Here is a 26,362-nt window from a genome sequence, read left to right as displayed (position 1 = left end):
TAAAGAAGGAAATTAGGAGAGCCAGAAGGCGTCATGAGAAGGCCTTGGCAAGTAGAATTAAGGAAAACCCTGAGGCATTCTCTCAATATGTGAAGAGTAAAAGGATGAGACGTGAAGGAATAGGGCCTATAAAAGGTGAAGGCGAGAAAATCAGTACGGAACCAGTAGAAATGGCAGAGGTGCTTAATGAGTATTTTGCCTCGGTTTTCACAGAGAGGGACCTGGGTGGATGTACTGTGGACTTGCGGTGGACTGAAAAGATTGAGTATGTGGACTTTAACAAAAAGGTTGTGCTAGAATCTTTGAATGGCATCAAGATAGATAAGTCGCCGGGTCCGGATGGGATGTACCCCAGGTTACTGTGGGAGACGAGGGAAGAGATTGCAGAGCCTCTGGCGATGATCTTTGCATCGTCGATGGAGACGGGAGAGGTGCCAGAGGATTGGAGGATTGCGGATGTGGTTCCTATTTTCAAGAAGGGGAATAGGGATAGCCCAGGAAATTACCGACCGGTGAGTCTAACCTCAGTGCTTGGTAAGCTGATGGAGAAGATCCTGTGGGACAAGATTTATGAGCATTTAGAGAGGTTTAGTATGCTCAAGAATACTCAGCATGGCTTTGTCAAAGGCAGATGGTGCCTTACGAGCCTCGTGGAGTTCTTCGAAAATGTGACTAAACACATTGACGAAGGGAAAGCGGTAGATGTGGTTTATATGGATTTTAGCAAGGCGTTCGATAAGGTCCCCCATGCAAGGCTTCTCGAAAAAGTGAGAGGGCATGGGATCCAAGGGGCTGCTGCCCTGTGGATCCAGAACTGGCTTGCCCAAAGGAGGCAAAGAGTGTGTATAGATGGGTCTTTTTTTAAATGGAGGTCGGTCACCAGTGGTCTGCCCCAGGGATCTGTTCTGGGAATCTTGCTGTTTGTCATTTTCATAAATGACCTGGATGAGGAAGTGGAGGGATGGGTTGGTAAGTTTGCCGATGACACGAAGGTTGGTGGGGTTGTGGATAGTCTGGAGTGATGTCAGAAGTTACAGAGGGACATAGATAGGATGCAAGACTGGGTGGAGAAGTGGCAGATGGACTTCAACCCAGATAAATGCGTAGTGGTCCATTTTGGCAGGTCGAATGGAATGAAGGAGTACAATATAAAGGGAAAGACTCTTAGTACTGTAGAGGATCAGAAGGACCTTGGAGTCCGGGTCCATAGGACTCTAAAATTGGCCCCACAGGTGGAGGAGGTGGTTAAGAAGGCGTATGGTGTGCTGGCCTTTATCAATCGAGGGATTGAGATTTGGAGTCCGGGGATAATGATGCAGCTATATAAGACCCTCGTCAGACCCCACTTGGAGTACTGTGCCCAATTCTGGTCGCCTCATTACAGGAAGGATGTGGAAAACATTGAAAGGGTGCAGAGGCGATTTACAAGGATGTTGCCTGGATTGAGTGGCATGCCTTATGAGGATAGGCTGAGGGAGCTCGGTCTTTTCTCCTTGGAGAGACGTAGGATGAGAGGAGACCTAATCGAGGTATATAAGATGTTGAGAGGCATAGATCGGGTGGACTCTCAGAGGCTTTTTCCCAGGGTGAAAATGGCTGCTACAAGAGGACACAGGGTTAAGGTGCTGGGGGGTAGGTACAGGGGAGATGTTAGGGGGAAGTTTTTCACACAGAGGGTGGTGGGCAAGTGGAATCGGCTGCTGTCAGTGGTGGTGGAGGCAAACTCAATAGGGTCTTTTAAGAGACTCCTGGATGAGTACATGGGACTGAATAGGATGAAGGGTTATAGGTAGGCCTAAAAGGTAGGGATATGTTCGGCATAACTTGTGGGGCCGAAGTGCCTGTTTTGTGCTGTAGTTTTCTATGTTTCTATGTTTTTTCTGTGCTTCTATGTTATGATCCCAGCTGGTAATACTAGACAGGTCAGATCCCCAGAGTCAAACCTGACTTGACAGATCCTGATTTTGTTTTACAAATCATGAAGATAAGTTAATGAACAAATTCACAGGAGTCTGCTAATGAACTTTTAATACATAGGAAACTGAATTATGGCCAGAAATTTCTATCCTTCTTGCGGGTAGTTCGCAACAGAGGCAGCTCGCCATTAGCCACTGGTGGGACCTTCCAGTCCCACCAAATTTACATGGTTTGTCCGTCCCGCTGCTGGGGAACCTGCGGCGGGGGGTGACTTTGGCAGGACTAGAAGGCCCTGTTGATGGGAAAGGCCAGAAAATTCCACCCATATTACAAAAACAAGGTTGAATATATCTCAATGCAAGCACAAGGAGAGAATTCAAATTCCCTTTATTCCTTTACCCCAGCGATATTTTTACAGACACATAAACCAGTGAAGAGTTGCTACTAGCTTAACACAATGGCTTCTTGCTTGGGAATGGCACAGATGCACAGTTATCTTCTGGTGAACTCCTGAGCAATCACTTGATGCTTCTCATCCAACTTGTATCTCTTCTCGAGACATCCAAAACTCTGCATTTTAAATGAACTTTTTAAAACCGCGTTGCAAACAAATGAGTTCCCTAAATTCAGTCTTCCAGAAGTACCTCTCCTGAATCATGTAACAGATCATTCAGTTTACTCTTCAAGTAGCCTTGTAGTATTTCTTCTCAGAGAGCTTAAAATCTCTGTCTTCCCTCTCTGATACACAATGAATCTTCCCCCCCCCCTCAATTCCTGCCATTTTATTTCTGTGCCTATTGCCAGATAACAGTAAAGCTTTTTAACTCTGTTTTTCCCAGAATCACTGACCCTTTTAACCCATCTCTTTAACGTTAGAGTTGTAAGACCTCACTAAAAATGTATATATATAAACAAATCCAAAAGATTTTAGCCTTTTAGCCCCAAGTTTATTCCTGCCTCTCAGACTGCCTGGATCCACTACAGTTAACCTATTGCTGTAACAGGTCCACAGCAGACACCATCTCCCTGGCCCTTCATTCAACCCTGGAACACCTAGACAACAAAGACATCGATGTCAAACACCTATTATTACAGCTCAGCCTTTAACACCATTATTCCTATGAGACTCATCTCCAAAATTCGTGGCCTGGGGCTCGGCTCCACCCTCTGCAACTGGATCCTAGATTTCCTCACCCATAGACCACCGTCAATAAGGATAGGCAACAACACCTCGTTCATGATCATCCTCAACAGCCGTGCTCCACAAGGCTGTGTCGTCAGCCCCACATAATACTCCTTATACACCTTGGGCCAAATTTCCCTCCAACTCGCTTATCAAGTTTGCTGATGACAGCACCGTTGTGGGTCAGATCTCAAACAATGATGGAACACAGTCCAGGAAAGAGATAGAGAATCTGGTGAATTGGTGCAATGGCAATAATCTCTCCCTCAATATCAACAAAACGAAGGAGATAGTCATCGACTTCAGGAAGAATAGTGGAGGGCATGCCCCTGTCTACATCAATGGGGGCGAAGTAGAAATGGTCGAAAGCTTCAGGTTCTTAGGTGTCCAGATCACCAACAACCTGTCCTGGTCCCTCCATGCAGATGCTATCGTTAAAAAAGCCCACCAACGCCTCTACTTTCTCAGGAGTCTAAGGAAATTTGGCATGTCCGCTACAACTCTCATCAACTTCTACAGATGCACCATAGAAAGCATTCTTTCCGGTTATATCACAGTTTGGTATGGCTCCTGCTCTGTCCAAGACCACGATAAACTACAAAGGGTTGTGAATGAAGCTCAGTCCATCACCAAAGCAGCCTCCCATCCATTGACACTGTCTATACTTCCCGCTGCCTCAGAAAAGCAGCCAGCACAATCAAGGACCCCACGTACCCCGGACATACTCTCTTCCACCTTCTTCCATCGGGAAAAAGATACAAAAGTCTGAGATCATGTACCAACTGACCCAAGAGCAGCTTCTTTCCTGCTGCCATCAGACCTTTCAATGGACCTACCTTGCGCTAAGTTGATCTTTCTCTACACCCTTGCTATGACTGTCACACTGTTCTGCACTCTCTCCATTCCTTCCTTATGTACAGTATTCTTTGTCTGTATAGTGTGCAAGAAACAATACTTTGCACTGTATACTAATACATGTTAAATAATAAATCAAATCAAAAACTCTTGGGCACCAAGCACAAACTCAAATGAAAGTGAAACACAAATGTATACATATAAATTCACATTGTTCATAACAACTAGAATTTGAAAAACTAAGAGGAGCTAGTTTGGCTCATAAAGGTTATTTGAAAAGACGTTGCAGTACTTGAACTGACTCAGACTCAGTCCGACTTTTCATTCACCCGACAATCATCAATAAAGCTTTCAATACTATAAAACTCAAGTGAAACTTCTCTTTGACACCCAAAGATAATGAAGATAACCTTTCACAGGGGTTCTTGTATTCATGCTCTGCAACTTCGACAAAGAGTGACAGAAATCCAGCTGAAAATAGCAAATCCGTGGGAGAGCACCTGTAGAAATTCACCAACCAATTACGTGAAACTGACATATAACTTTTAACATTGCAAATTAAAATACCAAACTTTCTCTTTCCCTAGTTGGCATTTCCAAAATCAGCAGGTCTATGTATTTGCATTGAAAGGAGTTGCTACAGGCAACTTAATGGATATCTCAATTTGATTGATGTTTCCAACTGTTTTGGGCTGGGGCACCTTGACAACCCTAGCCAAAGTATTTACAGTAAAATTTGCATCTGGGTTCAGTCTATGATCATAAAATATCCTCCACTCTCAATACTATAAAATGTGCTCTCATTTGCCCCGAAGCTAAGTAACCAAGACTGAAATTGATTCTTTTTGCTCGATCAGGACATCAAGGGATATGTAATTCTAGGTGAGGGGGTTAAGTGTAAAATATAGTTGAGACACAGATGAGCCATGACCTAATTCAGTCAAAGATTTATTAAACTGAGACACACTAAGACAACACCTGGAGTACTGTGAGCAGCTCTGGGCAATACATTTTAGGAAGGATAAATTGGTCTTGGAAGACGTACAGCACAGATTTCCTAAAATGATACCTGGACTCTAAAAGTCACATTGTGAGCATAGATCATACAAATTACAGTAACATTCCCAGAAATTAGAAGGCTAAGATCTGATTTGCTCAAAGTTTTCAAAACAAAACAGGGAATAAAAAGGCTAGATGAAGAGATACTGGTCACAATTCTCCCATTGCGACCCGCAACTTTTCTGTCAGGTCACGGTGGGAGACGTGCATCTCCGGTCTTGAACAGGGATTTGCGCAAGCGCTGGGAATGCATGCACATCTCCCAGAGCCGGAAAACAGTCACCGGTAAGACCACACTGGAAACTGGTGGGAAGGTAGGTAAGTAATTTAAATCTTTTCTGCATGTATTTTAAATATGTTTATTAGTTAATTATCGGGACCTTTCAGGTCTCGATTGAATCTCCCACCCCGCCAGGAGTAATTCATTCCGGCGGAGTTCAGACTAGCTCCTCACATTCGGGGAACTAGTGGGAGACCCCGCCAGAATGAAGGGGGGGCAATCGAGGGCCCCCTAGAGGTTTGGATGGTGGAGGGGTGGTGCCCCCTGGGAGTGGGCACCCTGGCAGTGCCAGCCTGCGCCCCGGCACTGTCCAAGGGGCAAAGTGCCCATGCCTGGGGGTACCTTGGCACTGCCCATTGGGCAGTGCCAAGGGGGTGTGGGCAGGACCTAGTGGCTAATGGTGGGGATGGGGGTCCCGCTATCACTCTTCATGGCAATCGGTTTGGGATGGAGGGAGGGCAGCGATTGGGGTGGGGGGGGATCTGACCCTGGGGGTGTGTCAGGTCTGCCAGGGTGAGGGGGTGGGGGGATCATCACTGCTGGAGGGTGGGACCTGGACATCGGGGCGCCCCGGGACAGGGGGGGTCAGGACTGTCCCGGGAATTGCTGTGGGGGCCGCAATCGGGCCGTGGGAGGGAGGTGTCGGGCTGGAGTGACAGCACTGCAGGGGTCCAAGGCTGGCCAGTGATCGAACTGGCCAGCAAACGGGAGGTTGGCCGTTTGGGGCCACTGCGCATGCACAGAGCTCCAGAACTGTCAAACTCCGGCGCACATATGTCCCGTCCCCCTGGGTTTTTAATGAGATTCACAACTAGGATCTCTTCGGTGCACAGCATGCAGAGATTCAGGTGAGAAGCTGAACTGACAGAACAGTCAGGATTTAGAACAGTTCTCCCACCAATTCAGCACTTTTGGGAGAATCGCGGCCACTATTTCTGCTGGGTGAGAAGTCTAGGATGAAGAGGCATAGTTTAAAGATTAGAGCCAGATCTTTGAGGATTGAGATTTTTAAAAAAACACACTTGTCCTGGAATTTTACCGCCTCACCCGCCCAAGGCTCATAAGATCCCGCCCCAGGCCAATGGAGAATGTAGTTCTGCGAGCCCCACCCATCCCGATTCCGGGGTGGGCGTGCCGATAAAATATCGGCCTTGGTGGTAGAAATTTGGAAATCTCTTCTGCCAATGACTGACGCTACAACAGAGGGCACTGGATTGGCTATATACTGCATGTTGATCAGCAGTCAGTTGGAAATTCATGCCCGGATAGAGGTATAAATTCCTCTCCAGACCCTACCACACTACAGACAACTTGCACACTCTCAAATTATGTCACTAAAATGTTAATGCAGGGCTATCAACTAAATATGCACATCTACCAATCCCCAGAGTACACTTATCCATGTTAATGCATTCCACTGAAGGAGTGTGTGATGCAGGATTTTGGAGGGTGCTTGGTTGCAGGTGCGTATTGCAGTGCAACACTACCCTTGGACACGAGGAGGAGCAGAAGAAAAATACAATTTGGAATGCTATCTGTAAGACACAACCTTGAAATAGGCCATTAACAAGAAGACATTGAGTTGCCTGCTTGTCATGTCTGTGTTTGTGTGTGTGTGTGGTGAAGTGAATGAGTGGATAAGAGACAAACGAAAAAAAAATGATGCCAACCACCAGTTTGCTGCAGGCATCTGACCTCATGTTCTTCCACTTTGCCCATTGCGTGCACATCCAGAATCTCCAGGGCCAAGTGTCCAGACTAGCAGCACCACATTACCTGGTAGATTTGTTACTTGCTTAGAAAAACAATCACTGAACAACTGTAAATCGACAGTTTTCTACATTCATTAGCTGGAGCTGTGTTACATTCAAAATTGCAGGCAATGCGAGTGCATAAGCAGAAACATGGGCTCGAGAAAACAATGCACAATGTTATTGTTCTATTGTGTCTTTAAGGTGAGTAATATTGAGAGTTCTAGCCCATCGGTTTTAATTTTATTTTATCAGAAAGCCCTGTCCGATCTTCTCCTTCCCCATTCCTTCAGACAGTAGTGCGATACCTCCCATATCTAACTGAAAAGTACCAGAAGGTTTTTCAATTATATCAGCTGGTGGGACACGATCAACAAATAAGCTGTCACAGTGTAAACAGACGGCCCACTACCATTTTCTCAAAGACAACGAGGGAAAGGCCCTGCCAATCTTCATGAAATTCTGGCTGTTTCTTTGGTCTTTTGTTTGGTGCCAGCTTCAAATTACAAGATTAGTTGACTTCTTCATAAGTTGACACTATAAAACCATGACCTCCAGATTGTTCATCCAATCGCTGCATCACCTGTTAGCGCGAGTGGGTGAAAACGACCACTTCGGACTCAGAACAGCGGTACAGCTTTATTAACGTCGACAGAGGTGCAATCAGGACATACAAACAACACTGTCCCGAAAGCACTCTAAAAGCCCGTCGCAATGGGCTACAGTTATGCTCGAACTTTGACACATTGTATGATTCAAATGTTCATGTTTTGTTTACAGTATTTGACTCTGACCATTCTGTTTTGATGTTTTAAGTACAGAATTGATGTTTAGGTATCGTAATAGTTTCTGTCCGATGGGTTTATCAATGGTCTAGAATCTCCGGGGTTTCTTGAACAATGGGTGTTTGGCTGATCTCAGGAAGTCTTTTGAGGCCTAGAAGGCTTCCTGATAGCACTTGATTAGGTCAGTGGTGCTGATTTGATTAGATGAGGGGGGTACCTTTACTTTAGTTTCCTTTGGTGCCACCCTGTCTGGCTCCCTTTTGTGTGTTAGACCTTGTTTGCATTTTAAAAGCATGCCTTTTGCCTGCTTGTCTGGATCTGTCCCTTTTAATCTTTAATGGAGAGGTTCTGACTGCAGTTTGGCCTGTTTCATATTATATACGTAACTTCATAAATTTGTTCGCTAACATCACCATACCAGTGGTAGGTGTATACTGTCAGTCAGCCATTATGTCATGGGGGGGTTACACAGATAAACCCAGTTTTGTCTTAATGTGGCATCCACATGTGCATGGGTTTGCAATGGGGAATGGAATTTTGGCTGTTCTTTGCAACTTAATTATCAATACACAAATCAGCCAAAGCTTTGTAAAATGAAAGCTTTCAAAGACCAATTGCATCATCATTAAACTGATGAGGAATTATCCTTACGATTGTTCTCAGTCATGATCTCACTCATTTTAATTCATGAGTTTAAGCATACATGCAGAAAGGTATTTTCAGCCTCAGCCCATAGGAATGTACTGCTGAAGTTGCTGCTCGAATTTTTCCCAAGCCATTTCATCAAATAGTACGTTGTCCAAATGATATTAAAGTCTGAAGCCCTTATAATAAATTCCTGCTAACTGCTCCGTGCTTGATTTTCTTAATATGAATATTGTCGAAATATGTAATCCTTTCAACTTTACAATCATCACATATGAAAGAACCTGATTAAATCAGATAGCAACCTTGAAACTCATGGGTCCAGCTTTGCTTTTGCAGGTGAGCTGTTGCAGCACAACTTACTGTTCATTTCAATTTAACCATTTATGTTTATAAAAGGTGTCCCTTATTGTTATCGAGGAGAAATAATTTATAACATATTATCAGCTGGTATCAAATAAGAGTGGGAAAATGCTATTCCATCTTGCAAAGTATGATTATTATGCATTTATAATAATTTATTGTAGAGTTCCCGTTCTCTTCTAACAGTCAATTATTTCCCTGTAATAGCATTATTATTTTTTCAGTGAAATCTCCTCCCCTCTGTCATCAATCATATTATCAAGGGTATCATTTTATCGTAATGCTGTAAAATATCTCCCTCTTCTGTCAAACAACTCTGCATATGAAGCCTGTTCAAATAAATAAGCAATGCGGGTCCTAATACACTGAAGGTACTGTGGAAAGCTCAGAGCTAAAAGTGAAGAGTACCAGTGACTCTTTGTATATAGAGGTATTAAAAAAGCAATGGTAGTTTACTGGTTACAAGCTGTAGCACACTGCTTATGTTACACTTATCTTTTGGGTGCTTGCTGTTTTACCACATCTGGATCCGATAGAAAATGACCATTTACTAAATTATATCATTTGGACTCTTAATATTGCTTAAATGAAATACCACAATTGCATTTAAGAGTAATCTCGGTAAACACAAAGGAATAAAAATTAGGTTATGCTGACAGTATGAGATGAAGAGGGGTGGGGTGAGACTCTAATGATTATAAACACTGGCATAGACCAGTTGACGAAAGGACCTGTTTCTGTGCTGTACATTTCATGTCATTCTATGTAATCTTTTGTGCTGTAACACATGCAGAATGGCCTTCACAATGGGATTTGAGCATTATAAAGTAGAATTGCTTTTATGAATTGGTGGTATTTTCAAAATACCTGGTTATTGCTTTATTGTGGAACAAAGATTTAAATTTATGTTACACCTTTATTTACATAGTCAAACATCCAAACGTGTTTCACTGAATTATATAACAGAACTAGGTGCTGAGCCACATAGCAACATATTTATATCACATCTTAAATGTAATAAAACATTAGAAATGCAAAATATATCACTGAGCCACATAATGGTGGTATTAGGGAAAATTATTAAAAGAAATAGGTTTTAAGGAGTGTGTTAGAAAAGTGGAGGGGAAATTCCAGAGTTGGGACCCGGATAGCTGAAGGCACAATCACCAATGGTGGGGCGATTCAAACTGGGGATGATGCAGAGACCAGGATTGGAGAAGCACAGAGATATCATGGAAAGTTGCAGGGCTGAAGATTAGAGATAGGGAAGGGATTTGAAAACAAGGATGAGAATTTTAAAGTTGAGGCATTGTTTAACTGAAAGCCAGGTCAGCGAACACAGGGTGATGGATTAACAATATTTGGTATGAGTTCGGGCAAAGGCAGCTGATCAGTTTATGAAGGGTAGAATGTGGGAGTTAAGTCAAGAGTGTGTTAGAATTGGGAGTCTGGAGTTAACAAAGGCATGGATGAGGGTTTCAGCAACAAAAGAGCTGAGATAGTGGCAGAGACCATAGATGTGGCACAGTGGTTCGCACTGCTGCCTCTCAGCGCCAAGGAGCTGGGTTCAATTCCTGGCTTGGGTCACTGTCTGTGCGGAGTTTGCACATTCTCCCCGTGTCTGCGTGGGTTTCCTCCGGGTGCTCCGGTTTCCTCCCACAGTCCAAAGATGTGTGGGTTAGGTGGATTGGCCATGTTAAATTGCCCCTTAGTGTCAGGGGGATTAGCTCGGGTAATGGGGTTATGGGGATAGGACCTGGGTGAGATTGTGGTCGGTGCAGACCCGATGGGCCAAATGGCCTCCTTCTGCACTGTAGATTCTATGATGATGCTTTCTATGCGATGGAGATGGAAATTGGCAAAATTAGTAATGGTGAGGATATGTGGTGAAGGGGTCAAACATGATGTGGAGGTTGTGAACAATCTGGTTCAGCTTCCAACATTTGCCAGGGAGAGGGCTGGAATCAATGGATAAGGAGATATTAGTAAAGGTGTCAGCTTTTAAGGGGCGTCTTGAAGGAGGTAGACAGACAGAGGTGTTTAGATTCCAGTGCTTAGGGTTTAAGTACCTGAAAGAAGTGCTGCCAATGGTGGAGTGAAGGATGGCTAAGGAGTGCTGTATGTTTGGGGTATAGATTTTAGGAGAGGAGATAAGAGAGGATAAGCAGGGGGAGGCATTGTAGAGGGAGACAGTGGATTGTGGTAATGTGACAAGACTCATAAATCAGAGGTCCAGGTAAAGGTTCTATGGACATGGGTTCAAATCCTATGACAGAAATGTAACTGCCCTTTGCAATCGCTGAGCCAGCCACTCTGTTCCAGGGCAATTAGGGATGGCAACAAATGCTGGCCTTGCCAGTGTGGCCCACATCCCATGAAAATATAAAGAAAAAAGTCTCCTTCAAAGGTGCTCCAGAGAGTACATGGTATGATTGTGTCAAACAACTGTATTGTAGTCAAGGGAGTATGCTTTGTTTAAAATAAGAAGCTGCAATAAAACATTTTAATTCTTCAAGCAATAATGAAGTGTTGATGGCTTGAATATTTTAGTTTAACCTCATGTAACATAGATTAATTGCATTAATGTAGCTTGCCAAGTTTACAAATGCGCACATATCATGAAGTTGATCTCCAGTTCCTGTACTGCTGTTGCTCACCCTTGTTGTAATAAGTCTTAATTCTTCTGCAAATATTGAGAATTCCATAATGCAAGTGAAGTGGCTGAACAATGCCCCAGAGGCTCTTCTGCATGCAAGTTAAGTGTTTCTTTCTTTCGATCAGGCCCTTGACCTTAAAGATACTTGGCTGTTTTTGTTTGCATTTATTTCTGGCTGCTTAAAGCTCCACTCACTGCATCTAACAACTGATTCTGTTTGTCCAACAAAAATTATTAGTTTGCTGATTTATCAGCAGCTATGGGTGTTGTGTGTAGCTTCAGATGGATGGGGATGTTAAACAGTTTCTCTTTCATCTAAGGATATCCATCATGACCCATCGCAGTGCCACAATTTACAGGTCTGGGCTCTTGACCTGTCTGGTGACATCTGCATGTGAAGAGCAAGTTTGACAAAAGAGGTCATAATAGAACTATGCATACATCTGCAGCCAGATGTGTGGACTGCACTGTGGCATGCACAGGAAATATGTGCCATATTATCCAACCTGCAGTGCACCATTACATCCTGAAAGCTGTGAATGAAGGCAGGATTTGCTAATGAATTTGCCAATATTTTTCTTTTGGAAAGCAACCAACTCTCGTATCTTGGAGAGGCGGATAACCAGCCCCTATCACAGAAAAGCTTCTTCTCCCCTCCATTTCCCTTTGCCTTTCTAAATGCTGTTCTCTTCTTCAGAGATCCTGCCTAGTTCCCATACTGAGACTTTCAGTGGTCACCACATTTTCTGTTGGAGGTTCACATGCCTCAGCAGGCTTAGTGTACCAACCTGAATACATACACTAGATCACATGTTGGTTGGGGAAACAGGAACTCATAATGTAAATTGACCTTGCCACTTGGCCATCCATTTCCTTGCTCCCCAATCCTAGCCCTAAATAACAGCTGCAAACAACACCCATACAAGTTTAGGTCAGGACCCCAATTATCCAAGTCCTGGTCAATTTCTGTGAGATCTACTAGTTTAGCTAGGTATCGGTCTTGGTGCTCAAGAAAATTCAGTTCCTTTAATTTTGTCTCAGCAAAAGCTTGAATTCTTCCCTGCAGCGTTCATTAAATGTGCGGCATAATATTCTTGGCAGCTGCAGCATCTCATTGGTATTTTTTACATTCAGTCCTTTGTCAAGCAGTGTTGTGGCTGACACTTTATAACATCTAAACGGTCATTTGTGAGAAGGTTTGGAAGGATTCAGCTCTCGCACTTGGCATATTCAAAGACAATTCCTTTTACCCTGCCAGAGGGAACAATAAATGAGGCAAAAGAATGTGTGAGAGATGGGGAGCAGAGCATGCAAGGAATCTTAAGGCTCATTAGGGTTGATTTTCCTCTCTTGGCACTCTCCAGAGCAATTAATGTAGAGCGCACCAAAGGGATGCTGCTCAAAGTGAACGTTTCTAATGCCCAAACTCCCGGCAGGCTCTCATTATGCTGCTGGGAGCTGTCTTGGGTGTAAGCCAGGTAGAAGAGCATGTTCAATGCTGCCTGAGCTTAGCATCCTTTATGGAATGGTATGGTTAAAGCCCAGTGGAATAGCCAGGAGACATTTCTGCAGGTACAGATGTAGGTTTTTAATTGGGATGCCTTCTGATGAATATTGGTACATTTTTAATTGAATATATAGCTGTGAGGTGTTGCAGTTTGTACATTAGTTTTCTTCACGTTAACCTAAAGAGTCCATCATCCCCTATAAGATCATATGAACTATTGTGCTGTGACCAAGATGGTAACAGTACCTTAAATAGCAATGCTCATGTGGGCTGGAATTTTCCTTCCCTGCAGAGTGTTGTCTGAGATGTTAAAATCGGCGTGCAGCTCACGGATTGCACAGCCAGGTTTTCTCTCCAGATCATCCAGCACTCTGCGCAGAAAAAAATCTGGAGACATGGCTCACGCAAACATGCTGGTGGGCCGGATTCGAAAAAACCAGCAGAGCCAGAATCTTAAGATTAAAGTGTGCCCAATCTCCAATATAGTGCACAGGCCCCTCCCCCCACTGCCACTGAAATGGGAGACTTGCGCACCTTCCCCCCCGCCCCCCCCACAAACAGACACAGGGATGCATAAGGTAAACCTCCCTCCCCACACACAGATGGGGAATCCCCCAACGAATATGGGAAGCCCTCCCCAATCAAGCTCCCCAGAGGTCCCGGCACTGTTCCCTGGCATTGCTATGATGACATGGGGCAATGCTAGAGTACTGCCCAGGCATGTCCCTCTTCTCCCAGTGGGCTAGCTATGCACCCCCAGGGGTTCCCCTTTGCCTGATTCCTGTTTGTGAAAAACCATTTTAAACCTCATTGATATGCTGTTGGGGAGAATTCCAAATATGGGGGGACGCTATGGCAGGGAAGCCCACAAATTCCATTAAAATTTATTGAAATGAAGGAAGGTCAGGAGCCTCGTTACATGACCGTCAAGGGATGGGGAGAATCATTGGCGAGATTCTTGTTTTCTGAGTCTCGCAGGATTTTATGCCCAGGTTGCCATTTGCACTCATGGTGAACATGAATGCATAATCACGGCAGTGGTCTTGTCTACGGTGGATGAATTGTGTTGAAAATAGGGAAGGAGCTCAGGAGTGGGTATGAAGAATTATGGTGTGGAAAATAGAAAGTGGGTTTTGCTTTGACTGTAAGGCCTCATGGTTTATTCCCTATCACATGGAGCAGATGTATATTCTGACAGAGTTGGCAGGGAGTTTCTCCTGCATTGTATGGAAATAATTGTGGCTCAGGAGTGAGCCAGATAGATTATTTTTTTAAAATATGGGCACCTTTGGCAAAGTCAGCACTTATTACCCACCCTAATTGCCCATGAAAATCTAGTGGTAAGCCACCGCCTTGAACCACTACTCTCCATGTTGTGTGGCGCTGGTGCTCTTACAATGCTGTTAGGGAGAGAGTTCCAGGATTTTGACACTGCAATGATATATTTTCAAGTCGAATGGTGTATGTTTGAGGAGAATTGGTAGTGTTCCAATCCCCCTGCTGTTTTTAGCCTTCCTGGAGGTAGAGGTTGTAGGTTTGGGAGGTGCTTTCAAAGAACATTGGTGGGTTACTGCATCTTGTAAGTGGTACAAGCTGCAGTGACACTGGACGAGTCGTGGATGTTGTGAATGTTTAAGGTAGTGGATGGGACGCCAATCAAATAGAGTGCTTTGGTGAAAATGCCTTAACTGCACTTAGGATACTTGGAGCTGCAACCATTCCAGACATTACATCACAATATTGGCTTGTGCCTTGTAGATGGTAGAATGGCTTTGGAGAGTCAGAAAATGAGTCATTCACTGAAGAATGCCAGCTCTCTGAACTGCTCTTGTTGGAGGGAAGCCTTATGATGATAGTTCTTTTTTGATTGCCAGGACTAATTCCAGGCCCTGACCTCACATTGATCTGCAATGTGGGATCTTCCAGAAGGCGGTCTTCCAGTTGGTCAATTAAGGGCGGCATGCAGATTGTGGCAACTGCAGGCCCTATCAAAGAGTCCACAGCTGGAGCCAGCGAGGAGATCCCCCCCCCCCCCCTCCCCACTGCCCCCAACCGAAGTATCAGTACAATTAATAATAGAGGCCCAAAACAGCTGTGACTGCTGTTTTTCATCACAGGACTTCTGCCACTGTTTGGGCCTCCAAAATGGTGTGAGGTGTTCACTCTGATGCCAGGAAGATCTTGACAGAATCCTCCCCATCCTCACTGCTAGTCTTTTAATTGCTCATTGTTGGCTTCCCGCCAGTGTCAGGCAACTCAACACTCCAACTTTGCTCCCAGTCCAATCTTCTAACTGGCCTCTGCGGAACTGGAAATGTTCCAAACCCAATCATAGCATGTCTGTCTGTTCCTTTTAAGTTTCTCGGCAATAGTGATCCCCAGAATATATGTGGAGTGTAGTTTGACAATAATAATACGTTGAAAGTCAAGGGAAGGTGGTTCGACTCTCCCTTGTTACAGATTAGAATTACCTGGCACTTGGTTAGCATGAATGTTGCCACTCAACAGCCCAAACCTGAATGTCACCTTGATCTGGCTGTATGTGGACACAACTGTTTCACGACCTGAGGAATTCGGAATGGAATTGAACTGTGCAATCATCAGTGAACTTCCCCCCACTTCTGACCTTATGATGGAGGCAAGGTCATTGATGCAATAACACAAGATAGTTGGGGCTAGGATGCTGCCTTGAGAAACACCATGTAGTGATATTCTGAGACTGAGGTGATTGGCCTCCAACAATCACAACGATCTTCTTTTGTGCGAGGTATGATCCAGCAAGTTGAGAGTTTCTTCCTTAACCCCATTGATTTCATTTTTACTAGGGTTGCTTGATATCGCATTTGGTCAGGAGCTGTCACTCTGGAATTCAGTCACTAAGTCCATGTTTGGATCTAGGCTGAAGTGAGACCGAAACTAGTTGACTCCAAAGTGGGTATTGATGAGCCGGTTATTAGTGAGCAAGTGTTGTTTGACAGCACTCCCAATGGCCCCTGCTATCACTTTGCTGATGATTGAGAGTAGTTTAATGGGATGGCATTTGGTCAGATTGGATTTGTCCTGATCAGGACGTATCTAGGCAGTTTTCCACTTGTTTGGTGGATGCCAATGTTGTAGCTTTACTGGAACATCTTGGCTGTGGGTATGGCTAATATTGGAGCAGAAGTCCTGAGAACTACTGCCGGGATATTGGGGGTTCCATAGCCTTTTTGTACCCAGTGCCTTCAGCTGTTTCCTGATGCCACATGGAGTAAATTGAAGTGGTTGAACCCTGATGTCTGGTGGTGGGGATCCCAGGGAAAGCTGAGATGAGATCATCCACTTGGCACTTCTCGCTGAAGATAGTTGAAAATGTTTCAGTCTTGTCTTTTGCTCTGACATGCTGAGCTCCTTCATCATTGATGATGGGGATGCTCATGGAGCCTGCATCTTCTGTCACTTGTATAATTGCCCACCAACATTCACAACTTGATGTGGCAGGATTGCAGAACTTTGATCTGATCGGTTGGTTGTGATACCTTTTAATTCTGTTTGTAGTAGTAGGCTGTTTCCATTGTTTGGATTTCAATAGCCAACAAGGGGATCTATTCTGTTTCTGTGCGTGCAAATAAGTCACATTGCAAGAGGAAGGGGAGGACCCACATCTACATTTATATTGGGAACTCTCCATGTCAACTTGTCATCCTGTAATTACATCTTCCCACTTGCAGTGTTGCTATCGTACTTCAGTTTTGCATATTCCAGCTTTTTAATCTGTACTGTCACAAGTAGTTTAACTGTGTGTCACTATTTGCTGCAAGTTTTATGAAAGTATTCTATAAAAATGAGAACAGAATGTATGGCTTTACCATACAGCTACAGTTATGTCAGTATGCCCTGATTGTATTAATCCCACATCCCCTGAGAGCTACTTGGTGCTGACTCCCTGGACTGAAGCTTTTCGCCCCAGCTGGGAGCACTCACTGAAGGCAGGTGAAGCAGAGGATTGCGTGTCAACCAGGGTGCTGGATCCCCACTTCCATCCCACCCCCAAACCATTTAATTCCTGATGACACAATGGAGGGGGGAAGTGATGTGCAAGAGGTTGAATGTCAATCAAGGACTTGAAGGCTTTAAAGACTGGGATTTTCCACTCGGCGTCCAAGTCCCCACAGGTGGCGGAGAACAGTGTAGCTGTCAGAAGCACTGGTCCACTGATAACAGTGTGAGGGTATGTGTAGGGATGGGGAGGGCTGTGGGGGGTAAAGTGCAGTGCCCCAAGCAGGCTTTGAGTTTCTCCCCACTTACCTGAGTTGAGGTGTAGCGATTGACAGGCCTCTATTTGGAGGGGTTACCACAATCAGCCCGCACTGGTGACCCAGCTGAAAAGGCATTTTTTGGTTCTAAATTTGAAAAATAATTGGAGATAGCACTTCTATTTTGGAGCACCCTCCCCCTCACTTATGTGGTATAACATCCTGCTGCTGCTCTGGAGGCTCTCTTATTGGTCCTCCAGCTTCAAGAGCCAGTCGGTCATCCATAATTTGAAGACAAGTTACCCTCTGACCACCAAGGGGCAGCAAGATGGCACTGTGGTTAGCACTGCTGCCTCACAGCACCAGGGACCCAGGTTCTATTCAGCCTCGGGTCACTGTCTGTGTGGAGTTTGTACATTCTCCCTGTGTCTGTGTGGGTTTCCTCTGGGTGCTCCGATTGCCTCCCACAATCCAATGATGTGTGGTTAAGGTGGATTGGCCATGCTAAATTCACCGTAGAATCAAGGAAATGAGCAGGGTAAATATGTGGAATTACAGGAATAGGGCCTGGGTGGGATTGTGATCAGTGCAGACTTGATGGGCTGAATGGCCTCCTTCTGCACTGTAGGGATTCTATGAATTCAGGGAAAATCACCAGTGAGTGGCTGTTTGTCGCAAAGTGCAGGCTTTGACCCTCATTTGATCCTAAAGGCAATGTTCTCAAACACAGGAGGAAAATCCTGGACCCTTTGTGCAATTCCTTTGGAGAGTGGTGTGTTGACAATATCCACCACTGACACCAGGTGCCAGATGCCCGCTTTATTGGTACCACCTTAAACATTCACTTTCTCCATCTTTGAGGCACAGTGGCAGCAATGTGCACCATTGCCAAGATGTGCTGCAGCAACTTAGCAAAGCTTCTCCTGTAGCATCTTCCAAACCTGCATCCCCTTCCACCTTTAAGAGCAAGGGCAATAGATGCATTGGAACACCACCACCACCTGCAAGTTCCCTCCGAGTAACACCATCCTGTCTTGGAACTATATTGTCTTCCCTTCACTGTCACTTGGTCCAAAATTCAAAAGCTGTACTTGCAATGTATGGACTGCAACCGTCCAAGAAGTTGGCTCACCGCACTTTCTCACAGGCAATTTAGGGAGAGGGAACAAATGCTGACCTTGCCAGTGATGGCCATACCCACATAGATAAGTAAAAACAAAATAACGAGTAAGAAGTCTCACAACACCAGGTTAAAGTCCAACAGGTTTATTTAGAATTGCTAGCTTTTGGAGTGCTACTCCTTCACCGGTGAGCTACCTGATGAAAAGGCAGCATTCCAAAAGCTCATGATTCCAAATAAACCTGTTGGATTTTAACCTGGTATTAAGAGACTTATTACTGTGCCTAGCCTAGTCTAATGCTGGCATCTCCACATCATGGCTATCATCAAAATAAAAAAAGACTATCAATGCAATATTGTCTTGAGTATTTTTGTCAGATTACCTGTGTGCCTCCAAATATAAACTTTAATGAAGATATTCAAAAACAGAAAGGATAGTTCTGTGAATAATTTTATCTTGAGCTTGTATATCAGAACTTTCCCTTACATTTCCCATCAGGATTTTAATGGAGACAGGCTGATGGGCTGCACATTAGACCTCGACCCAGGTGCACTGTTTCTATGGGATGTCTTGTGGCACAGTGTTAGCGTTCTACCGCTGGGCCAGAAACTTCGGGTTCAAGTCCAATGCCAGTACTTGTTGACCACAGAAGGAGCATTTAACATGGAGCAATAATCAGCTGGAAAATCCTTCCACCACTTACCCCACCATTCCCCAAAGATTAAACGATTTGGAGATAAAAAGTTAAAAGGTGTGAAGATATGCTAACAACAAACTGTGTTTCTGGAAGCTCTTGTAGGGGTGGAGATTCTGCCCACTTCAAACAATGCCAGTTACACAGGAGGGGTTGTGGTGTGGGTTTCTATATGTTATGTTCTTCTATTCAATGTTAATGTATCTATGGATCATACAACACAAATTGGTAAGCAATAATGTTGGTTCTTTATTTGAAGATAAAACTATGTACGTACAGTGTTATCTGGGAGACTGTAAACATGTCTGACCTTGACCACTGCAGCTGGTATTCCTAATTCAGAGCCATGGTACTCTACATCACATTCAGTCTTGGTGGCAGCTTAAGGTACACTCCCTTAAAGATATATCATATCACAATGTTCAGCATCTGGCCTGGCAGGACATTGTTGGACCAGTGAAAGCAATGTACCAGTCTGATGATTGGGTGTCCAGAAACAAGCACCAAATTCTCTAACAGTTTAAAGGAGAGTGACAGAGGGTCAGTCTTTTTTCTTAAACATAAGATGTGCTTTGGATTTTCAATGGCAGCAGCATGTTTAAGCTGTAACTTAGCTGGAAGATGTGAACTGTTCAAAGAGTCGAAACACTGAGAGATTGTTTTCATGGGTTGGAGAATCTAAAACACATCGGTACAGTCTCAGGATAAGGAGCCGATCATTTAGTGCTGAGAAAATTTGTTACTTAAAGGGTTGTGAATCTTCTGAATTCTTTACCCAGAGGGTTGTGGAGTTCTGTTGTTAAATACATTGAAGACTGGTATAAAGGTATGTTTGGTCTCTTAGGGAATAAGGGGATATGGAGAGCAGGTGGAAGAGTGGAGTTGAATCCCAATACCAGCCATAATCATATTGAATGATGGAGCATGCTCAACAGGCCATATGGTCTACCCTGTTCATATTTCTTGTGTTCTTAGTAAGTTAGACATTTATTGTTTTCCGTAACCAAGAGGCATGCTACATTTTGCGTAATGTGAAGCAGTTGTTAGCTTAAAGTTATGCGTTTCTACGGCACGCCAGATCATGCAGCTTGCAAGGTCCAATTACTGCACTGATGGGTGATGTTGAACCCAAGATCATGTTTTTTGCACAAGATTCTAAAACTTGTGGCGTTGTGTTTTTGCAGCCTACAATCATCTTGGTAACCCGACAAGCATTCTCCATTTATGTCAATGCTACTATCGGTAAGGGGCTACAAGGGTTTTGAAGCATATAACCCTTTCGTTTAAAATATTTAAGTTCCAAATTCTTAAGTTGTAACAACGGCATCCTCAGTTGTGCCTGACCAAACAAAATGTGATTAACCAATATTTATGAATCAAGTAGAATTTATTCAGCAAAGTCTTTTATATAGTTAACAAGAAACAGTGAATGAAATATGGAGGGTTTCTTATCTCTCAAGGTCCTAGGATTCCTCAAGTGTTGCCAGTACAAGTGATGCCTTTTTCCTTCTGTCTCTGCTGTCTCCGAAGCGATATTGTGTTAAACTGTATCTCAGAAAAATCACAGAACAGACACCATGGTAAAACTGTGCCACTGATGACTTTGATTTTACAACTTTTGTCTCAACTTCTCACTGTTCCTCATCCCTCATTTAAAAATGGTCCAAATTCACCTCTTTGCATTGACTGAAGGTGAAGGGCCATCCTGGGTCACCTCAGCTTCATAATCAGAGTCAGGTAGGTTGAAGACAACTGTCCATTACTTATTTGCTGGGTCCCTAGAGGTACATTCCTTTGAGAACAAATGGCACACCTTGTAGATACCGAATAGCTACAAAAAACATTACATCCCCTTATCAGCAATACAACCAATCGTAAACATTCACTTAATCATGTTTTAGCTCAGGTCCCACAGATACTAAAGTCATTAAGAACAAATGCTAATAACACTACCTAGCATAATATCAGGAAAGAATGCTATTCCTTTAAAATATAGATTTTCTGCCCCACAGATATGGCTAACTGATCATACCTAATTATACATCCTTTTGCTTAAAGATAAGGTGTCATAAGTTCAAGCCACTGCTTAGAATTTTGTTTATTTCTTCAAAATTGACAAAGAAACCCTCAGTTGCACAGTGTAGTTAAAAACACAGGTGGCACAGTGGTTAGAACTGTTGCCTCACAGCACCAGGGGGCCTGGGTTCAATTCTGGCCTTGGGTCACTGTCTGTGTGGAGTTTGCACATTCTCCCCGTGTTGCGTGAATTTCCTCCATGTGCTGCGGTTTCCTCCTACATTCCAAAGATGTGCAGGTTAGATTGATTGGTGATGCTAAATTGTCCCTTCATGTCAAGGAGATTAGCGGGGTAAATATGTGGAGTTACGGGGATAGGGCCTGGGTGGGATTGTTGTCGGTGCAGGATCAATGGGCTGAATGGCCTCCATCTGCACTGCAAGGATTCTATGATTTAAGCACAATTCCTTGAACCCAGACTTTTTGGTATCTTTAGTGCAATAAAATTAATCTACTCTGGATCCGCAAAAATAAGGCTGGAAACCCTGTTCCGACTCTTAATTGCCCCACTGCCAGCAATTCAAACTGAACTGTTTAAAACAGTGGTCAAGATGAAATCCACAAACATTTCTTCAACATAGAAGCATAAAAATAGGTAGTATTGTCATATCATGAGGAGCTGAGTGATCTGAACGACCAAGGTGGCAGACCTTAGGCCTCCCTATATAGGCTTCTCTCTACCACTTTTACTGCAGTGCAAAATGCAAATGCTTATTATTGTATACGGTTCTATAACATGCCCAGAGAGTGATCTCTTGTATTCTCTCTGAAAACTTTGAAGATTGTGATTGATTTTCGTTATTTTTTTTCAGGCCAATTCACTGTTTGCAGGAAATTAAAACAATTGATTTTCTGCCAATCTTTTTCTTTCATATTGACTGTGGCATATTCTTCTTGCCTGATGTGAAATGCTTCCATTCGGAGGCAGTAATACGCTTATGGCTATCAATATCTTGGATTAGTATTCTAATCATGTGCCCCACATATGATAGCTCGGACCTGCCTGCTATTACTCTTTCTAATCTGTCAGCTAACGCAAGCTGCAAGAGGAAATAAATGAGCAGTTTTACATGGGTACGGTTTAAACTTGTATCTGCAAGAAATAAAATAACTTCTCTTTGTATCAATATTGGTAAATGTTAACTTAGTGACCCCAGAGATTAAAATACAAGAATTAGATAAATAGAAATATTTATGTTGAAGTCTGTGGGTCATTTGCAAACTGCTTCTTCTTTACATTTGATCTGATTTATTATTGTCAGATGTACTAGTGTACAGTGAAAAGTATTGTTTCTTGAATTCCATCCAGACAAAGCATACTGTACGTAGAGAAGGAAAGGAGAGAGTGCAGAATGTAGTGTTACAGTCATAGCTAGGGTGTAGAGAAAGATCAACGTCATGCGAGGTAGATCCATTCAAAAGTCTGACGGCAGCAGGGAAGAAGCTGTTTTTGAGTCCGTTGGTACTTGTCCTCAGACTTTTGTACCTTTTTTCCAATGTAAGAAGGTGGTAGAGAGAATGTCCAGTCTGCATGGGGTCCTTGATTATGCTGGCTTCTTTTCTGAGACAGCAGTTAACTCTCGTCTTTATATTTGTAAATAGTTCCAGAAGTTAAAGTAAATGGTGCAAGCTGGGAACTGTCTTCATTCTTGGGTCTGTACGTGGCTTTGTCCAACACCATACTGACCCTGGGTACAGAGTCATTTGTTCTCTTATATCTTTGTTTGGGCTTTAGTATCCTCAGTCCCACATGAACCGGATGTGCACCAGGCCCTTACACTATAGCAGGAGGTGACAAAGATAGAAAAGCTGCAGCTTTGAATCTACTTTAGTAGTAATTTGCTGAAATGAGAAAAAATACTATTGTTAACCATTTTCTTTTATGAGATTGATATAGCAATAAAGAATTAAAGCGATGGACTGGATTCCACAGCCTCACGGATTTGGGGTTGGAGGCAGGGTGCCAAGGAAATATGAGAAGTGTTGAGCCACTGCCCTGATGCATTCCCACTGCAGGGGAAGCTTTCCAGGGTGGGTGAGAAATCAAATCAGCAGCCTGTTTCATCGAGACAGGCAACCAATTCAAGTGATTTACACCCCAATTGAGAGTCTTGCTGCCATTTTGTTGTCAGCGGAGCAGCCACTCGTGCATGCGGAAGCCCCAGCTCCATAGGGACTCTTCTGAGCAAGACGCTCCATGTGCTAGTGATGGGCAATGAATATGAAAGACTTCAGTCTTCATGAAAGACTACCCTCATGCCCCAAACCTCCTCTGGAGAGGCTTCCCTCCACTCTAAGGAGCTCTGATCTGAGGAGCTTCTCATCATTCTTGCTTCCACCAATGCCTCCCAGGCTATTCTATGGTGAGATGCCCTTGTAGTCTCCAACCTATCTCAGCAAAGCCCACTGCTTGTGGAGCTGCTGAGGCTCCAGCCATCTTATTGGGCCGACATGTTGGGATGTGTTGTTGCAATTATGGTGGGGCCACACCTAGAGTATTGTGTGCAGTTTTAGTTTCCTTTTCTGAGGAAAGATCTTATTGCTCTCGAGGGAGTGCAGCAAAAGTTTACTAGGCTGGCTCCGGGGATGGTGGGACTGATGTATGAGGAGAGGATATTTCCGATGGTGGGGGGAGTCCAGAACCAGGGGTCACAGTCTGAGGATTCAAGGTAGACAATTTAGGATGGAGGTGAGGAGACATTTCTTCACCCAAAGAATGGTGAACCTGTGGAATTCATTATTGCAGGAAATAGATTCCAAGACATTGAATGTATTCAAGAGGTGGCTGGACATAGCACTTGGGGCGAATGGGATCAAAGGTTATAAGAAAAAAGCAGGATTAGGCTATTGAGTTGGATGATCAGCCATGATTCTAATGAATGGTAAAGCAGGCTCGAAGGGCCAAATGTTCTCCTCCTGCTCCTATCTTCTATGTTTCTATGACAACATTGAGAGCTCGCCCAAAGGTGAGCATGACTGCGACCAGGAGGTCACTTCCCAAAAAGTCACATCACCGGTTTGCAAGTATGAGCTCAGAATCTCCATTTGGTTCCAATGTCGGAGTCTTAAAGCTGCATACAAACCTCCAGACCAGTGATTTCTTTCGAGGGGAAATGCATCAATCTTGTACAAACAGTAAGGAGCCTCACTCAAAAGGGGCATCAGTTGGAGAATCTGAATCAATTGTAGTTCTATTGGCAACTATGAACCTTTCACATCCGAGAATAGTATCTGTGAGTCATGTTTTTGTACATTGAGCTTTTAAAGCTCTCAGATGTCCTTGTGTGAAGTAGAACTAAACTGGCAATTTAATTCATAAAACTTTGTTACTGTCGATAACAATGGCCGAAACCTATGAATAAGAGATTCATGAACAATTTAAGTTACAACAGTGATCATTGCACATTAGACTCACAAGCTATTGTATAATCTAAGTTTTCCTTTAATTATTTAATAATGCACATTTGCAGTCATAAGCTTCTGCTTCATAAACAAGCCATTTCAATGGCATAGAAAATGGGTAGAAGGGAACCTGTTTAATCGGCCGTAAAGAATTTAGGTTTTTTTTTCTGTAGCAGAAGCATGCATACTATGATGGCATTATTTAAAAGTAAAATTCTATTTACAAAATTACAAGTGTAATCATCCCAACGACTGTAATGAGAATATTGTTAGAAGCTGAGAGATAAACTGGCAAAGAAGCCTTCATCAACAAATAATTGTTTGATAAGTTTAATCAACAGTTCTGTGCTGATATTGTTGACAGTTCTTTGGAGGAGTGTTTGGAATCTTGGCTCTTAAGAAAACTGTGTGAGCAAATGGCCTACCTGGGAGCGAGAAACAGGAAATTAAAATGGGTTCCCTGAGTTAACTTTGTCCCGGCTATTTTGACGATGGGGCATTTACACTGAAAGTGCCATTGTCAAAACCGTCACCCTTCCTCCATCTTCACACGTATGCACTGCGACCAGGAGCAAGAATTCATGCTGATTTCTCCTCCATTGAGGACTTCCAGGATGCTGAGCCCTGTGCACGACTGGGATACCACAGCAAGAACAACAACTTACATTGATGCAGAGCCTTGAACATAGTGAATGTCCCTCAGGGCCTAAGCAAACAAAATCTGACATCCAACCGACAGAAAGCACTATTAGGACAGATGGTAAAACATTTTAAGGAGCCTTTTAAAGGAGAGAAGAGAAGCAGAAAGGCAGAATTGTTGAACAGGAGAATTCCGGAGCTCAGAGTTTGGGCATTGAAGGTAATGGCGGAGCGATTATAGTTGAGAATATTGCAAGAGATCAAAATTAGAAGGGGGCAGATTTTTCAGAGAATCTTGGGGCTGGAGGAGATTACAAACCTAGCGAGAGGTAACACCATAGAGGGACTTGAAAACAAGGCTGAGAATTTTGAAATCAATGTGGTGTTCAACTGGGAGCCAATGTAAATCTGTGAGCACAAGGGCGGGTGTGAATGAGACTTGGTGCAAGTTAGGATACAAGCAACAGCATTATCATAGAAATCATCATAGAAACCCTACAGTACAGAAAGAGGCCATTCGGCCCATCGAGTCTGCACCGACCACAATCCCACCCCGACCCCACCCCCATATCCCTACATATTCTACCCGCTAATCCCTCTCATCTACGCATCCCAGGACACTAAGGGACAATTTTATCATGGCCAATCAACCTAACCCACACATCTTTGGACTGTGGGAGGAAACCGGAGCACCCGGAGGAAACCCACGCAGACACGAGGAGAATGTGCAAACTCCACCCAAGCCGGGAATCAAACCCAGGTCCCTGGAGCTGTGAAGCAGCAGTGCTAACCACTGTGCTACCGTGCCGCCCTTTTATGGTCTCAAGTTGGTTAAGGGTGGAAAATAGGAGACTGGCCAGATGTACACTGGGATTGTCAAGTTTAGAGTTAATGAAGGCATGGATGAGAATTCCAACAGCAGCTTGCTGAGGCAGGGGTGAAGTTGTAGAATGATATGGAGGTGTTATAGATGGCTTGTAGTAATGGTGTAGTTAAGCTGTTGGAAGCTCATTTCTTGGCCAAATGTGACACCAGGTTTGCCAACAATCTGGTTCAACTTGAGTTACCAATGAGAAGGATGGAATGCATGCAATGAAATAACACCAATCCTCCCAAAAAAGAAAACTTCGGAAGTAAAATATTGAAAAATCATAGTGTTTAAAGTTCCTATATTTCTTTGCCTTTTAATTTGCA

General features: G+C 43.7%; 1 protein-coding gene across 1 annotated transcript in view; it reads left to right on the top strand.

Annotated features, from left to right (window-relative positions):
- Positions 1-26,362, top strand: part of csmd3b (CUB and Sushi multiple domains 3b) — a 1,683,329-nt gene that overhangs the window by 1,178,996 nt on the left and 477,971 nt on the right. The gene's annotated exons all lie outside the window — the stretch shown is intronic.

Source organism: Mustelus asterias, chromosome 7, assembly GCF_964213995.1.
Source record: "Mustelus asterias chromosome 7, sMusAst1.hap1.1, whole genome shotgun sequence".
NCBI lineage: Eukaryota > Metazoa > Chordata > Chondrichthyes > Carcharhiniformes > Triakidae > Mustelus > Mustelus asterias.
Note: the sequence above shows the minus strand (reverse complement) of the source record. Positions and strands in the feature narration are given on the sequence as shown.